The sequence below is a fragment of the Myxocyprinus asiaticus genome, chromosome 39, assembly GCF_019703515.2.
Source record: "Myxocyprinus asiaticus isolate MX2 ecotype Aquarium Trade chromosome 39, UBuf_Myxa_2, whole genome shotgun sequence".
NCBI lineage: Eukaryota > Metazoa > Chordata > Actinopteri > Cypriniformes > Catostomidae > Myxocyprinus > Myxocyprinus asiaticus.
Genome location: NC_059382.1, coordinates 26815482 through 26834386, shown reverse-complemented (window position 1 = coordinate 26834386; position 18905 = coordinate 26815482). Strand labels below are relative to the sequence as shown.

The window sequence follows — 18905 nt, the reverse complement described above, 5'->3', positions numbered from 1 at the left end:
TTTCTATTATTCCATAGTTGTGATGACTTTACTATTATTCTAAAATGTGAAAAAAATAAAATAAATAAAGAATGAGTTAGTGACCCTAAACTTTTGAACAGTAGTGTGTGTGTGTGTGTGTGTATGTGTATATATATATATATATATATATATATATATATATCATTGACATGAATCAAACTTATTATTTCTAACGGCATTTCACAATTTAATTTTAAATCAGTGATGCCATTTAAACATATCTGTTTAATGCTGTCATACTTGTGAGTAACAAGATGAGGAAGGAACGTAAACCTAGTCTATTGACCAATTACTAATGGCCAAATAAAATGTACATTGAAATCATTGCAATGTTGCTTAATGTTATATCACCTGAAAAATACAGGAAATATTGTAAATATTCAATATATCGCCCAGTTCTAGTGCTAGGCAGTAAGTAGAATGTGGTCTGTGGTGTGTTTACTTAAAATGTTGTCTTATAAGTCTATGACAGCAAAATATTAATCTCTATGCCTCTAAGTATGAACTATGACTAATGACTGTGGCAAAGTAACAGTTAGAAATCTGTGGGAGGATATTAGGGTGCAGTTTGAGTTAAATATTATACATGGCTGTTCTGAAACATGCATATATAAACTGTGAAACCATTAGACATAAGAATGTGAGCTCGGGGGGCTATTTTTGTTTTCTTTTTTTTTTGTTTTCTTTTTTTTATCAACTTTATAGATTCCTATTCTAATGGAAAAGTAAAATCTAACAGCATATTTTTTTTCAAAAAATTTTCATTATATTGCCACTCACAAAGAGCATTATGCACCAAGTCAGATCTAAATTGAATCATGTGTGTAGAGCTTGGTGTGCCTTACAACTCGATTATGTACATGCCATATCTAGATGATTAGATGCCAGGAAATATTGTTTGACATTAACGTGTTTTGGACCACAGAACTATAATCTTCAGACCACCCCAAGTAATTCTGAAATAATAAGAAAAAGATATACTTTGTATGCATGTAAGACTTTGTTCGACACCCAATTGTGATCTATTTTTCAAATCTGATATTGGACATACTGTTCACGCTTAGTTCAATTGTGCAAGTAATGTAATGAAATCTGTTTGTTCGAGCAGTTTAGTCAGTACCCGGTATATCTATATTGGTTGCCATAGTAATGACTATTGCGCTTTGTGTATGATGTTGATGCATAAGGAAAAAGTTGCTTGAAATCCGATCTGACTATTCAGAATGAAACACATTTCCAAAAATCCAGTTTTAATCAGATTTCAAACAACATGTGAATGTGGTTTGGATCGGATTTGTTCAAATCTAGCCTAAATGTCTCATAGAGTATTCATATTGTTACCTCTCTGAAGGGGAAATGCACTAGGAATAAATACTGCCTCCATTGTTTGAGCATTATTTCAGCAATTCACTAGGAATTATGCAATTCAGAATTTGAGTCATACAATTCAAAATTTAAGTAGTTATTCACTGTCAAATCAATACAAATCACTGATCAACTCACGTAAACAGAGCCAAAGTCAAATATGGCAACACGTCAATAACATTAAACCTCACTGGTTCTTGCGCGAGTCATGTCCAAACGCCAAGACATAAGAACATTTGGTCATGACATGCCACATGTGTTTGATCTGAGAGTGAATAAAGACTTAGATTTCAGCCTGTTTATCATACAAATGGATCTTTTACCTTCAGAGGACTTGGAATATGATGTCACATAGACAACTTTTATGACACATTTGGGTGTTTTTTTTTTTTTTTTTTAACCCTCCTATTCTGTTAAATATCATCTGTTAAATATTATCAACAGTTGGCCAGTTTACATTTCAATCAGTACTTCTTTTCTGAGTGGGCGGTTCTTTTCAGGAGTGAATGAATGTAAAAAGAGACACTGTTTGATGCACAGAGAGCAGAATTGCGGAATTTATTTTACTGAGCACATTATAACTCATTAATTAGTACAAGGTAATAAAAACATTTGGGGCTTTTCTTAAAACATTCGGGGCTTAAGGCCGGTAAGCCCACCCCTAGCGCTGCCCCTGCTCACAGTGCTGTTTCAGAACAGAAGTGTCTGGTTAAACTATATTGCAGGTGATTGGTGAAAAAAAATCCAGATTTTTGCACTACAATACTGTGAGCAAAACAGGTGCAACTGAAGCTCACAGTCTAATCAAATCTGGACATCACAGCAGCCAACATTAAAATCCATACCACTTTATAATTTCTAGTATATGAAAATCTATATCTAGGGCAGTGTTAACACTTTCTACCTCCTCACTATGGTGTGATTTAAACTGTACCTCTATCTGAGTAGTGTGGACTGGCTGACGATGCTCATGAAGTCTTCACAGGTGGCGTTTGAGATGAGCAGAGGTGTAGGCTGAGGCTGCTACATTTGGACAGGCTTGCGGAGAGCAGAGACTGTAGGCATCGGCCCAGGAACATAAGTGTATGTGAGGTTTAGAGCCAGGACTGACATCACTGCCGATGTTGGAGCTCCATCCACCTGTGAAAGGAGAAGAGCGGGAGAGACATTTACACGAGACACGAAGCATGTTTGTCTGTATTTTTTGCCTCTTGGGACAAAAAGGCCAATGCCTTTGCAGGAAGAAAACAGGAGCTAGACAGCGGATTTGCACTTGTTTTTTTGTTTTTTTTGTTTTTTTGGAACGCAGAAAACACATGGAAAGCAAAGAAAATTGAATGCGTCAATTGAAGACATTAATAATGACCCAGAAGTGTCACACTGTTTAAACATTTCTACCATCACTCTTGATAATAGCTCCCAAACACAATATATTTAGCTACAGTCTCTTTGGAAACAAATACTTGTTATTATTTAATGTATTTCTTTTACAGTTGTCTGTCACTTGAAGTGTTTAGGGTTAAATCTGTCCCTTTGGGCTGAAGTACAGTTACAGTTTGTTCTATTTTATTTTACGAATCCATGCCACTGTACAAACAAATGCTGAATGCACTGGCACATTTTCTTTATTTATTTATTTATTTTTTTGTGATTGAACCCAGGGCCAGATTAACATCTGAAAGGCCCATGGGCCAACACAACAAAGGGCCCCCCCACCCCCCCAAACTACTGTATACAGTCAATACTAAGCCATGACTTATATATATATATATATATATATATATATATATAATCCTTGATAAGGTTTGGAGACGCAGGGCAAGTGCAATTTTTAAAATCAAAGCAAGGTGCAAATCACAATTTTATTTCTTACTCAGAATTCTAAGATGTTTAATTCACCTTTCTAAATGGTGCACATTTTTTGCACCAGAATGCAGTGCACAAAATAGGTAACTGTGAGAGAACAGAACTGAAATTGGGAAGGTGAATAAGGAATAGCCTAAAGAAAAACAAAAAATCCCTCTAACCGACGCTATTATCTATAATTTATGCAAAGACCATTTTCTCTTTTGAAATCTGTTTTTGAACACTGAAATGCATTTTTAATGTAAGGAAAAACATTTCCCAAAATAGCAATTAAAATCGAAATCGCAATATCTAGCTTTTTGTCCAAATTGCACAGCTACCCTCATCTTGTACATGCTTGTCGTCCTTACTCCCGTTCTCCTCTGTCCCTGTGTCGTCACTCCCTATGCCCTCTTCCACACACACTGATCTCGCTCTCACATTGCCAGCTGTACCTGTCACACCATAAATAGTTTTTTTTTTTTTTTTTTTTTACAAGTAAAAACAATCCAAATTAGCAAGTCAAAGACAGCTAGCTAGTCTAACTATGAGAAGATAAAATATGATAGGAGGTGGATAAGCTATCTATCTTTCTCTCTAAGTCGATGGGGCTGGAGTCAACATTAACGATATTTTCCTTATATATATATATATATATATATATATATATATATATATATATATATATATATATATATATATAATTTGAGATGTTTGTCACTGCTGCCAACACTGCAGCCTCTCTTGCTTCTTTCTATCTTTCCTTTTCTTTTTTTGGCTCCACTACAGCACTGCCGAAACTCAGTTTTTGCGTTCGACCCCCAACGAACCTAACATCAATATGAACTAACGCTAATGGGACAAATGGGCGTGGTGCTAAATACTGCCCTCTGATTGGTCTATACTATTCCTGGGAAACGAAAGCAACTAAGAAGCTATTTATTCATAAAATTTTCATAAAATGCCATCTATTGGCTAAGAGAAAGCGGGAGCATCTCAGACTGAATCTCTGCAAGTGGGATTCCACTATTTCAGAATGTTGCGTTAATTATTTCCTCTCGTCAGCCAGAGGCCCCTTAGACATCAGAGATCCATTAGAGATCCGGCTTTGATTGCACCATTTTAATTACTTGTTTCAGGGTGATCTTGCTGTGTGAGTTCTGTAGAAATGTAAACACCACTGTGACTCTGAGATACCACCGATGAGTCACGAAACTTCAAGAACTTGTCCAGGTCATATTTCACCCCAAAATCAAAAGAAAGGAATAAGAAGTTATGTTTTGTTTAAAGAAAATGAAGCCTACTTTTGTAGGCTACCATTTAGAATTTTTTGGATCGTGGTATTATTTTCATCACAACTAAGCACATCCCTGCCATTCTCATAACCATAATGCACAAAAATGTCATTCTCATTACTGTAATGCAAAAAATATAATTATCATTAATGTAATGCAAATAAATATAATTTCCAGTACTGTAACGCAAAATAAAATCTCATTCTCATACTGTAAAAAAAAAAAAAAAGAAAAAAAACACATTATCATTACTGTAACACACACACACAAACTCATTCTTACTGTTATGCAAAAAAAAAAAAAAAAGAAAGAAAAAAACAGTATTTAAACCATGGTAGTAGAACTGGTAGTACTACCTTTAAATTAAGCTGATTTAAACAAACAAACAACAAATAACAGTATTACAGTAGAGAGTCCTGAAGGTATGGATATTGTAGTGAGCATTTGGGGTTGAAAATGTTGTTAATTGTCATAAAAATGCTCTCTCTCTCTCTCTCTCTCTCTCTCTCTCTTGTTTTCTCACCCTCATGATCTCTCCACTCCATGAACCTAATTTAAACATCTTAATTAGACATTTATGTCCCTTGCTGGGATGAAAGCCAAGCTACAAAATAAAATCCTATTATTCAGATATCTTCTGATTTTGTGTAGACACAGTAGTGTGCTAATTTTGTTCCTTCATATACAGTATGTTCTATTATTCTTTTTTTTCCCTTTTTTTTTGGGGGGGGGGGACATTGGGGGAACATACAGTCTTGTTGTATTTACATAAGCTAAAATATGTTCCATCATTGATTTTATACATCTAAAAATGGTGTCTCTTGCAAGAGGAATACATATGTGCTGACTCCAAAGCGGATGTGGCAGAAGCTCAGCTTAACAATGCAATATCCTCTCATCATACCAGCTTTAGATCACCGAGCTCTCTCTCTTTCTCTCTTTCTCTCTGTCCTTCTCCCCCTTCCTCTATCTGGTATGACACAGGGCACAGATTAGTGCGCCCTGTGTCATAGTTCTTTCTGCAATGCATCGTCAGAATGAGCCCAGCTGCCTGGGGAGAACAGGCATTTCTTTGTCAAGTCTCTGACTCACTTTTGGCTTGGCCTCAGTGATTCTGTGTTATCGTCCCGTTTTGTTGCGCCCCAGCGTGAGGTAAAAAGACAGAGAAGCAAAGAGCTGTGTCCAATATTCTAGTGGGGTTTCACGGCGCTGTTTGATCATTCCATTCCCCAACACAGCACTTCTTGATTTAACGGCCACTGTAGATTGGTGTTTTGAAGTTATTTACTTTTAGCTCCTCTCTTTTGCCCAGAAGCAGCGCTACAGAGCAGCGCGTACCCCGCGTGCAACACCTGTTATATCCTCATATTTATAATCAGCTATTTATATTCCCAAATGTGGGTAAAAATCAACCATGAAAGGTAACAGTGTCAACTCACTAGCCAATATGGCAGCTTAATCTATAGTGCTACAATGTTACATACATTTTTCCTGACAGTATTTTAACAAACAACCATATGCATGTATTTTCCTTCAGCTGTTTAGAATCAAATGTTATGTTCGAATTGTGAACAAATCACTCTTTTCAGTCGGTCCTTTTTAATTTTAATAATTCAAACTGCTTAGAAAAATGATCTAAATTGGTTTGTGATTGGTTCTGAGTAATTCTGGCAGCTCACACATGCACATTGAATTGGTGCTGTTAATTTATTTGATAAGAATCAATATTAATATCTTGTAGCATTTATAGCCTAAAAAATTTGTATTTTAAATGTGCATATTTACAACACTGCTGAAAAATGTGTGCTACCCTGAAAATACATGTGGACCCATTGTTGCCATCCCACTTAAAAAGTTCTGGAGCCACCACTGCTTTTGCCTTGAAGCTAACAGTGCTGGGGAATGACATATTACCATATTGCATTACTCATTATTATAGTAACTAATCCTATGGCAAAGTAACTCAAATAATTATGTTTGCTTTGAACTTGTACTTTCATTAATGATGTTGTTACAAAAAGAAGGAATCCTCGTATATATATATATATATATATATATATATATATAATATTGTGAAATATATGTGATTTTTTTTCTTCTTTTTGCATGAAAATTACTGTGCATCAAAAAGCTTTAAAGATGTAAATGAACTGAGGTAAAGGAATAGTTAAACCAATGCCCAAAAATTAAAACCCTGTCATAATCTGCTCCCCTCATGACATTCCAAACCCCTTTGACTTTCTTATGCAAAACAAAAAAGGAGATCACAGCTGTCTTTTCAATACAATGCCAATGGATAGTGTCTCACATTAAACCAAAATAATAATAAAAGTAGTCCATGCGATTTTTGCATCATACTGCATATTCTGAAGGCATACAATAGGGTTTGGTGAGAAACAACTCAAAATGTAAATTATTTTTAGCCAGTATCTTAATGTCTGTTGATTGCACACATAAACGTGAACCACTATGAACAAGTATGAGCTAATCCTTTAATCAACAGTTGAATTATTGTTGATAATAAATTATATGAAAAAAGGAGTCTGATCAATTGCAGATTAGGCCTATTTAATGCAATGAGATATAGTAAAGTTCATGATGGTCAAAAGCACATTCTCATGTTTGAGTTTCATCTAATTGGCCCAAATTAGTGAGTGAATTATGAGTCATCCTTTATGGTCTATTTTCTTGTAAGAGAGAGACTGTAAATTTGAAAGCTGAAGTGTATGACATTTCTGTGCAACTAGCTTCATGAAACTTTATTGCAAAATAATCACTTGTTTGTTTTCTAACAAATTCCAACACTAGAATCAAATGTTTTATTCGACAAAAAAGTTCAACCCACTCGCCACTGCTAATTCTAACATGCTCAAACATGTGCTCATGCCCAGCTGGCGCAAAGTCTAGAAATCACACAAATGCTCTCAGTGGCGGCTGCTGATCGTGGGCTCTGTTTGTGAAGCCAAACTGTCTTGATTTGAGGAGACTTTGCTTTATGTCGCATACAATATGCATCCAGACACACGCCATTTACATTTCTCCCTTTATGAAATGAGAGAAAATATATAATTGAGAGGATCCGTCCTCTAACGATGGGGAGTAGCGGTAATTGGTGAGTAAACACAGCACTCAAGTCTCTCGAAGGAAATAAAAGTGAGAGCACACCAAGCCAAACAGAGAGTGCATTAAGCTGGGATAATGATCCCAGCTTGACTTGTGACTTTCGCGTGGAGTTCAGTCTTCTCTAAACGTTCCTTGGAGACATGGTCCTCCCTCCAAACTAGTCCATTAGAGACTGGTTCAATACCACACAGTAGGTGAGAAGAGGGTGTGTGAGTGTGCGTCTACTTGTGTCATCTGCTTTTATTCCGAGAGTGTGTGTTCACGAGTGTGCGTGCTCCGATGTCAGCACACTGCCTTTAAAAACAATCATAAGTACGGCTGTAGATAGAGCTGCCATATTGTACACCAAAATTTGATTTTCAAGCACAATGTAGTGGACAGTCAGCAAAACGATATGCTTCAAATAAAGCATATTTGTCAAATGCACTTGAAAGGTACAGGTAGTTCTGTCTCTTTCTCATACTCTGATTGTTTTTGGAGATCTTTTAATTGGACTTTTCCCCATCTGCTGCCTTTTACATCACAACTCCGGATAAGCGCTAATGAAGGGCTTTGGACAGTGTACATTCCTTTTGGTTCCATTAGCCAATCACCATTGTCACAATATGTAACAGCGAGCAACAGTGTATTGCCACTATTTCAGCCATCTTGGTTCCAGCCCTATTTCTCCTATTATTATTTTTTTCCATAGGGATTTCGTAAAATCCTACATGAAAGAGTTCTAAGCCATGAACCAAACCAACCAGCTCCGAGGTGAATCACAACATTACAAACTCTGATTTAAAGCAAAAGAGTAAAAACAATTGGACTAAAAGACAAAGGTACAAGATTGAATACTTAACGTCTGTAATGAGGGGATGAACTACAATCCAACAATGCACTGTGAATTATGTAATCAAATTAAAAAATAAGGCAATATAGACCTCCTTGGTTTGGATATGCATTGCCTTTTAATGAACTGCGGCAACTTTTTTCTCTGCTCAAAAGTTCTGCACTAACTTAGCAATACTTTCAAATAGGTCATGCTAAAAGCACTCATAATGAACAGCACAGCATTTGAAAAGTCCATCGTTATTGTTCCATTCTTTCTCATTTATTTTAGTTCCAGGCAGCAGATGGGCTGCTGTTGATAACCAGTAGATATAGGCTCACTGTAATAGGCATAAAGTTGGTCAGATAAGAGAGCTCGGTTCATAAAAGAGAGTTTAATGTCATTTTAGTGTGTGTGTGTGTTTGTGTGTGTGTGTGTGTGTGTGTGTGTGTGTGTGTGTGTGTGTGTGTGTGGGAGGGGGGTTGTAACCTGCTTATTGTTAACATCTTCAGCATTTACTAAGATATGATTTTGAACTTTAATCTCTTTAAATGCATAATAGAATGAATAGAAATATTGGTAAGGTTTTATTGGTAAGGTGTTCAGTGTAGTTTTTGTCTATTTACTTAACCTCAGAGGACACAGTTTCTTCTTCTAATTGAGCAACTGCCTTCCACTGAGTCTATCTGAACCCAAGCTCCCTCTCCACACTGCTAATCATTTGCACTTTATTTAGCTGGAGTTCTGCCTGCCTGCCCATGTCTTTGCATTTGGCCTTATCCCTCGGCACACTGTAATTGTGAAACATGTTTAGTAAAAACAGTTCCACCAGAGGAAAAATAAACAAGTCCTTCTGCAATGTAGAGATTTTGGCTGAGGGCGAAATGCCAGCAGGTGGTCATGTTTCGTAATCGCGGGGGAAATTGGAGCAAGATCACCTCACAGCCAGCTGCAAGGGGCTTACAGGATGACTCACTGTTTGTGTGCGTAGAAAATAAAAAAATAAATAAATAAAGAAGCCACCAGCATTTCTGTCCCAATTCACTAAGCACATATTGCTGAAGGCTCTCTTTTTCTACCACAATCTAGAAGTTTCCAGAACAGACAGCATAGTCCCCTGAAATACAATTTTCCGCTTATGTTTGTATGATAACGCTCTAAGATTGTTTCCAAAACAAACCCAAATGCGACTTTGGGAAATAAGACTACAAATCACTTTTCAGCATTTATTTATTTATTTATGTATTTATTTTTTTTTCAGGAAAACTTATTTTCCATTCTTGCTCCACAAGATTTTTTCCCCACTTTATTTAACTGACAAGGGCTCATTTAAACTTATTTTGAAGAGCTAATCTGAACTCTGTGACCAAAATGCTTGTGATTTTAGTAGTATTTGAAGGTATTCATATGTAAAGCGTGCTTCTACACATGTTTGCATTTTAGGTGAAGCCAATACTGTGATGCAATGTGTGTTTATCCAAACATACAAAACTGTACATATATGCTTTGCATTTGGATACCTACGAATACAAATGAGATCTCCCTACAGTGAAGTCCAAATAGAAACAGACAGTGAAAAGACTTAGAAATTAAGACAGCACTGATTGAAAGCCTGAAAATTACTGGTCTGAATGCTTAAAAAATTAGCATGACACAGCAATCTAGCATGCACAGGGCCAGAGTGGCCTGGGAGAGAGGACTGGGGGAATTCCCGGTGGGCCAGCAAATCAAAAATTGGGCCAGCAGGTCCACGTGTTGATGAATAAACTTTCATCATGTGTTGCCAACCGCCGGCATCATCTGGTATAAAGGATCAGAATTGCGTTCTGTATTAACGCAGATGCAGTCTCTACTGTATCGTCTCACACCCAAAGAAATGAGAGAGCAGGCTGTGAGAAACTAAACGCTTCGATGTTGTGCCATCAGGACACTTCACTTGACAGCGGGGGAAGGATCACGGAATATCCAGTGAGAACAGATACTACTAGTTGAATGAATGAACATGCTACAGGTACAAGATTATCACAAGTTTGATACTGACTATAGTCTAACAATCTCAATCGGTTAATCTCTGAAATCCTAATTCCTGGCATTGCAGAATGCTAACAATATTCTTTATAATCACAAAATAACAGAATCCTTAAAGTTAATGAATACAGATGCAACAGCATGACACGGTACAAAAATAATGTGACTTTACAGCTCTCAAAAGATTAAACTCAATGAAATAAACTATGCACAGTGCCTTCAATATTGTAGAATGCATTAAAACCCTCTTAAAGAGACAGTAACCATATTTCCGCTATCCACAACAGTTACAGTCCAAATAAAAGAAAAGTAATTTTTTTCACTTTTATTGTTGGAAAATGGTACTTCGTAAATGGCATGTAAAAATGTCAAGACAATCACTCAACCTTCATTGTTTCCTGAGCATTTCATTGCTGCATGTTTTTATTGGATCTGTTGACATGTTAATTATCTAAAATACAAAGCACTGACAATTTGAATTTGTGAGTCTGTACATGTTGAAATATTTATGTACAGTTACAGTTCTATAGTGTTATTATTTGCCAAGGTAGACTTTTAAATTAACTTGACATCAAAGGGAAAGTTCACCCAAAAATAAAACAAATCTCTCATCATTTTCTCACCCTCATGCCACCCCAGATGTGTAGACATATGTTTAGAAGAATATCTCAGTTCTGTTGGTCCATTTAATTCAAGTGAACGATGGCCATAAATTTTAAGCTCCAAAACATCACATAAATGCACCATAAAAATAATCTATAAGACTCCAGTGGTTAACTCCATGTCTTCAGAAGAAATATGATATGTGTGAGTGAGAAACAGATCAGTATTTAAGTCCTTTTTTACTATAAATTACTATAAATTCTCCTCACAATGGTGATATGCATGAAAAATGTAAATCACCAAAAAATAGCTCTTAGGAGAGAAGAGCCCTTAGGAAAGTTAAAGGACATAAATATTGATCTCTTTCACACTGCTTCTCATTCACTTGCATTGAACAGACCAACAGAGCTGAGATTTTCTTCTAAAAATCTTAATTTGTGTTTTGCTGAAGAATGAAATTCATACACATCTGGGATGGCACAAGGGTGAGTAAATTATGAGAGAATTTTCATTTTGGGGTGAACTATTCCTTTAAGATATTTTACAACTGATGCAATGAAGTCTTATGTCAGAAAAAGAAAAACTAAGTGAATGCCATATGTGGTATAAAGATATGGAGAGCTTAAATAATTTTCAAGAAATTGCATATATTGTATATTTTTTGTTGTGATATTGTTTTATCATTATAATGGAGGGGAGGTGGGACGGGGGAAATTCCCGGGCTGAAAATGAATCCCATTCCGGCCCTGGGCATATACCACACATTGTGACACAATACAATCATCAGAAACCCAAACAGATCCAATCAGACAATTTTCTGAAAAATTCAGCATAGTTTTTCTGCTTATTTTTTTCTTTATTTCCCAGACAGCAAATAAGTCAAAAATAATAAACAAAAATTGCTTTCTGGATAAAAATGAGCATGAAGTGCAGTATATTGTATGAATTTTGAGTTTTTCTTGCTTAATGTGGTCGCACACGGGATGCAGCACAAAGTAAACATACTACTTCCTAAAACTCTAAACAACTGTTTTCTATAAATGTATGCACACTTTTGCCAGTGCCCAGCTACGACTTCAAGTTTGCAAAAAAATCTTCCACTGAGCACAACTTAGTTGAGCACAACCACTGAGTTTTTCCCATGAAATTCGACCTAAAAAATGCCTTTTAGATCATATCAAATAGTCTGTTTTGTTCACATTCCCAGTCAGGCTAGCTCGCTAACATAAGCTAACTAAATAGATAGATATTATTTAAATAGATAATACGATATAACTTGTACTTCAACTTTTACATAGCTACCTAGAAAAAAAAGACTTGTAAAATCTTTAATGAATTCCCAATGTGATCAAATCATTGGTTAATGTTTAATATATATATATATATATATATATATATATATATATATATATATATATATATATATTATTTTATTTTTATTATTATTTTTTTTTACCAGAATTATTAAGCTTTATTACAGCGAGTGTAAAGTTAAAACCCATCTTGAATATAATCAAGAGTTGGCTTTGAATTTGAATTTACACGTGTAGAACGACACATTATGTGGGATACCTGTGCACTGTCCTTCCTGTTATGCAGTGCGATGTAGCACTTCTCATCTGAAGTGCCACCCCTTTAAGGCCGCAAGAAGCTCTAAAAAGCTAGGTTTACAAAAAGGTCTGAGGAGAGCTGGCTAATGGTTAGCATTAAGAATCGATACTGTGCATTGTAAATCATTTAGGGAGGCGCTGTCTGAAACAGTAAATTGCTGTGAGCAAAACCGAGTAGGTATGCTACAATTGCATGTTTTTCATCAACAAATGAAGCCTCTCGAATGGAAGATGAAACATCATCAAATCACCATTTTAGACTTTATATGTAACAAATTGAGCCCTAAATGTTTTTTGATGTGACATTCTGTCTTCTGGGTGTTACACACAACAGAAAAAAGTAGTTCTTCAAGGCTTCCATACTTTTTAGAGAAGTGAGCACAAAATTTATGAAAAGCATTCTTATCTACCTTCAAAGTGCACTGCAAGATATGTTCATATGCAAACATAAAGTATTATTCTGCGCATTATTCATGCTGTATAAAATCTATCACATCCGAGCAACTCCAATCCTTCACTGTAATAGGTCATGAAGAGCTAGAGATGTGATGTGCAGAGAGTGTGTGCGTGCTCCTTGCAGACATATTTCTTGCATTTCACACAGGTGTTGCTGGTCTTGGAGTCATTTCTGTTGGGACAGACCTGGCACCTGCCATGTTTCCTGCCTGCAGTTTGAACCATTGGGGTGTGTGTCTCCATTTGAATGTCCTTCACAACAGTTGCAGCAGCTGTTGATGCTCTTGGAAGGCACTGTCTTCTCTCGATATGAGGTTTCACCAGCACGTAACCCAGCTGCTCCAGGAAAATCCTCCTTCAACTCAGTTTTCCATTGTTCCAATTCTTGTTTATTTCACTCCATAATACAAAGGCATTGTAGGCGCTCACATCAATGATGTTGAAGAAAATGACAAGGGGCCAACGGGCAGTCATGTGTTGGTAGCTGTAGGTGGCTGTGACCTTGTCCAGATTATCAACCCCTCCCTTTGACTCGTTGTAGTCCAAGTCCATTTGTGGTTTTGTCTTCTCTGGTGCTCAGGACAGCATCTTTGTGCATTGTGCTCATCAGCAGGACATTTTCCCTTTCTTGGGGCAATAGGAGACGACAGTGGCTCTGCCAGTGAAGGCAAACATTGAAGATGTTACCTTCCTGTTCTTCATCACAAGAAGCTCATAGGGAAGCTCCAGCTTGTTTTTTCTCACTGTCCCCAACATGGTAACCTTCCTTCCCTACCTGTCACTCACTCGATATTGTGTCAATGTAGTGACACTAGGGGTCACTCTTGGGAGCCCGAGACACCTCTGGTCTTTGATAAATGGCCAATGAAAATTTGCATACCACTCCCCTGGACATACGGCTATAAAAGGAGCTGGTATGCAACCACTCATTCAGATTTTCTCTTCGGCGCCAAACGGTCGATACTCACTGTGCTGAATTCCCACGGCTGTTCATTCACCTCTGCTGGATCTGATGGCGCGTTTCAGCGGCTTCTCCCCCCTCTGCACTGGTGCACTGCAGAGAATGCTGCTGGGTGCTTTGGCAGAAATAAAAGAGTATATTTCTCTAAAAGAGTATATTTCTCTAAAAGAGCGGCACACGGAAAGTCTTTTTAAAGTCGCGTCTTTTTAAAGATGCCTTTCCGTTTGTGTGTTATTCCTGGTTGCGCTCAATATCTCTCGCCCTCTGACAGCCACGGTCACTGTCTTTCGTGTCTGGGCGCTGCTCACACGGAGACAGCGTTAGTGGATGGGTCATGTACTCATTGTGAGAACATGTCCATGGCAACGATGCGGTCACGGCTTACCTTCATAAGAAAGCAAGCCACCCCAGAGGCTCCCCGCCTCGGTCCTTCTACCCACAGGTATGAGGCCAGCGCGGCTAGCACTGGGGGCGATTTGGGGACCCCAATGGGACCACCTCCACTGGGTATCCCCCCACGGACCTCCTATTCCCCAGCACGCTCGTCTGCCCCGATCAGGCTTCCAGATGAGTCCACCGGCTCGTCTCACAGCGAGTTCAACCTCTTATTCAGAGCCCGCGAAGGTGATGAGCTCTCGAGGGCAGCATCGGAGAGTGAGCTCGTCCAGTCAGATGCGGAAGCTTCAGCTGGGCTCCTCCCTTCGAGTGCGGTCACCCAGTCACAGGCTGATGCGGAGATGATGACATGCTTTCCCGGGCAGAACCCTCCGCTCTCCCCTGAAACCTCGCGGCTCGATGATTGGTTCCTGGGCTCGCGGCACAGCTCACAGCCACGCCACGCCCCGCCCGCATTCCTTTCTTCCTGAAAGTGCATGAAGAGCTGATAAGGTCGTGGGAGGCACATTTTACTGCCTGGTCCCGATCTTTCAGCTTCCCCGCCCTCACTACCCTCGATGGTGGGGCGGCCAAGAGCTATTTGGCAATCCCCCCCGTGGATAAAGCAATCGCGTTGCACCTATGCCCGCAGAGCATAGTGTACACCTGCATATTCCAGGCATAGCTGGACTCTGCATCACATGCTGCCCATATTTTGATACCGTATTTGTCCGGTTTGCTTGGTATGTATTGTCTGAAGGGACAGCTCCTCTCCTCTGTTACTTTCACTGTCAAAGAACTGTGACAAAACCTCATTGACAGAAAACCTTTGCTTAGAGGTCTTTTTCAATTGAGAGAGAGCATAAAGAGAGAGCCTATAGAGCACCAAGAGAAATGGTTTAGAAGGCTGATGTGCAAGGTTTTATATGTTTGCTCCTCCCCAGTGTTGGGTGATATATCAATGTCCTCACGAGAATTATGTTTTCTCCTCTCCCTCAGCATGGGAAGTATCAAAGTTCTCGTGGGAATTATGTTATCCCCTCCCCCATGTCATGTGAAATATCAGTGGTTCTCGCAATACTACAGGTATGGTTATGGGAGATTATGGCCCTAAAGCAGAGGGACGTTTTTTGAAGATTATAAAATTGCATGTTATACTGACCTCAATATCATCCAAAACAACCAAAACAAATTTATATAAAATGTTGATATTTCTTATATGTTTTATACAGCTAAAACAGCCTGGGTTCAAATTGACCACAAAGAACATTGACGCTACAAAATGTCATATCCTGAGGTTACCATAGCCGGCCAGATCCAGCTCCGTTCCTGCTTGGTGTCGGACTCCACTGCTACGTGTCGCTGAGTGATGACGACAAACTATAGCCGGTGCTAGCCAGACATCACTTCGGTCTTTTGACTTCACAGGATGAACTGATGTCTACTCCAACTGTAAGACATCGGATACTTCATTTGCCACTTGCCTGAACCTTGTATTTAGGATGGACCCCACCAAACCTCACTGGCGGTTGAACTGCCGGTTGAACTGCGATGTACCTCACTTATCTCTGCCTGTATCACCTTTGTCTATTGATGGACTACAGTCTTGAAATGGAATACATAGACTATCATTTAATTACCAACAAAAGCCTTCATCAGCCAACTAACAAAGGACAATGAATCTATGTAAACTTCTGCAGTTAATCCAGGATGGACTTCAAAGACATTAGTCATTCATTTTAAAGTTCATAAAATAATATATATATATATATATATATATTTTTAAATACTGGACCTTAAAGCATACTTAATTTACAAACTGTAAACCATGACTTGCACTGCACACAAATAACTAATATTGGCATTATATTCATGTTGTTTAGCCAGAGGGGAACTGGCCCCCACAGTGAGCCTGGTTTCTCCCAAGGTTATTTTTCTCCATTAACCAACATCTTATGGAGTTTTGTGTTCCTTGCCACAGTCACCTTCAGCTTGCTCACAGGGGTTCTAAATACAATTATTATTTAATTATTTATTTTTATACACAATTTACAATCATATTTAATCAAAATACACAATGATCACTCTAAGACTTTATAGATATTGCAGTTTCATTTAGTTTTTGTTTTTTTAATGCATTATTTCCTGTAAAGTTGCTTTGAAAAGATGTGTGTTGTGAAAAGCGCTATACAAATAAAAATGACTTGACTTGACATACTGTTTACCGCCACAGCTCTATGTGCTGATATTTTTCTGTGTGAAACCATGGATTATTTGCTATAATAACAGAGGAAAAAGGCCAGCACTCCAGGAATGTTAATGTTTGGAACTCGGTGTAGACTTAGTGCTAAGACAGGCTATGAGCCATCATGCTAATGTAGGCTAAGAGGGACTGCTATATGGAACCCCCAGCAAGCCTCCTCATTATTACTGTGAGGAGACCAGAGCACATGCCTAATGGGCTCTCCTATTAGAAGCCATCATTCATAAATTCCTTTATCATGTACCACCGTAGCACTGCTCGTTCGCACAGAGATCCAACACAAGTGCTTAAAGGGGTTGAGATCAACATGTTAATGCTAATGAGACAGTGCGTGGCCACACAGAGGCATCTGTGTGATAATGGCTAAATAGTCACTCGAGAAGTGTGTAATAGTGTAAAACTGTAGTGATGGGGTTGAAAAATCCACAGAATTATTCTCACATAACTATGGGTTGCAAGGAAGTTTACCCTTTATACAAGAGCAAAATCTAGCAAATGAATTATTTTAGAGTAGAGAAAAACTTGAAAAATATCTTCACTCTATTTAAATTTTCAAAACATTTCCATGACTTTTGAGATTTTACAAAATTTCATGACTTTTCCAGGTCTGGAAAACACAACTTCAGAATTCCCTGATATGTTTTCTCATGAATGTGGGAACCCTGAATACAGTCTCAGGTCCAAACGGCATGCCTCTGGACCATTTACTGAGCATTGTATGCATTTTGCACAAAAAAACGGTAAGATAAAACCTCAAGCTTTGATCTGATTGGCTGGCTTCATTCAATTTAATGTAGTAGAAATGCTCTTGACTTTTGGTTGCATGACAGATCGTCACTATCACAAACCCTTGTGTTTTCCCTTTCCGTATTTCCAATGCACCATCCCTATTAAAATCAATGCATTCGCAGCATTCTCTGACATATCGTAAACTCTAGTGTGTAGGCACCCTAAGACTTTATGCTGATAATTGAAAGTCTGGCTCTATGAGACTACCTTATATGCATTAACATCTGTCTAAGCATAAAGTGGACTGCTAGCAAAGTCAAAATCCTAATTCTAACCAAAACTTGGAGCAGTCAAGACAAAGGTGACAGAGAAACTGCCAAAAAACATCTACAACCTCTACTGTAGACGGACACAGTGGCGTAACTACAGATTGGACAGAAGACCTGTCAAACTGTCAGGACCAATGTAATTCCTGTGGAAACAGACAAGATAATATACAGTACCAGCAGAAAGGGGAAGTACAGGAGTGCAACTCTATGAAAAACCCTTTTCCTGTATCCTTCTTTGTTGAGCTAGCGCCTGCGCTTCGTAAGATGGATGTCGTAATTAGTATTGCAATTGTCGTTATTGTTAAATACCTTAAAAATTACTTTCATCAGTCATGTGGTCATATATAATATATTTGGTTTAAATAAAACCAGTTACTCTACAGCTCTATGGAATGTATGATTTTGACTGATCAATGTGGACATTCTGCTGTCAAATATTTTTATTATATACCATAATGACTGCTGAAATGTTTAATTGACCAATGTCCCAGGCAGTGGATTTTCTACATAGCCAGGGCCGGAGTGGCTAATCGGGAGGACTGGGAAAATTCCCGGTGGGTAGCTCAAACTTGAGCCGGCAAGTCTGCATGTTGATTAATAAACTTTCAGTCATGTTCCATATAACAGTTGCCAAACGTCCATATCATCTGGTATATAAGTGATAAGAATTGCATTCTGTATTATCATGGACGCAGTCTTTACCCTATTTTATGACTTGGACATGAAATTCCTGAGCTGAAAATGAGTCCCACTCCGGCCCTGGGTCACTCAAAACTTGAGCCGGCAAGTCTACATGTTGATAAATAAACTTTCAGTCATGTTCCGTATAACAGTTAGCAAACGTCCATATCATCCAGTATATTAGGGATCAGAATTGCGTTCTGTATTATCGCGGATTCATTCTTTACCATATTTTATGACTTGGACATAAATATGAGTCCCACTCCGGCCCTGCACATAGCTGAGCTAGTTTAGTGTCTTTGCATCACTCCACTCTCTCTTCCTTAAAACATAATACAAATTTCAACTCAAATCAATATGCCAAGTTCATTTATGTATTTCTTTGGCAGGCAGTCCTGTAATAGGCAGAA

General features: G+C 38.1%; 1 protein-coding gene across 2 annotated transcripts in view; it reads right to left on the bottom strand.

Moving 5' to 3' along the window:
* LOC127429547 (leucine-rich repeat and fibronectin type III domain-containing protein 1-like protein) overlaps positions 1–18905 on the bottom strand; it is a 204741-nt gene that overhangs the window by 108858 nt on the left and 76978 nt on the right. For both annotated transcript variants that reach the window (XR_007895306.1, XM_051678660.1), the window contains exon 2: positions 2321–2526. The gene's annotated coding sequence lies outside the window, so the exon portion shown is untranslated. The remainder of the gene's footprint in view (positions 1–2320; positions 2527–18905) is intronic.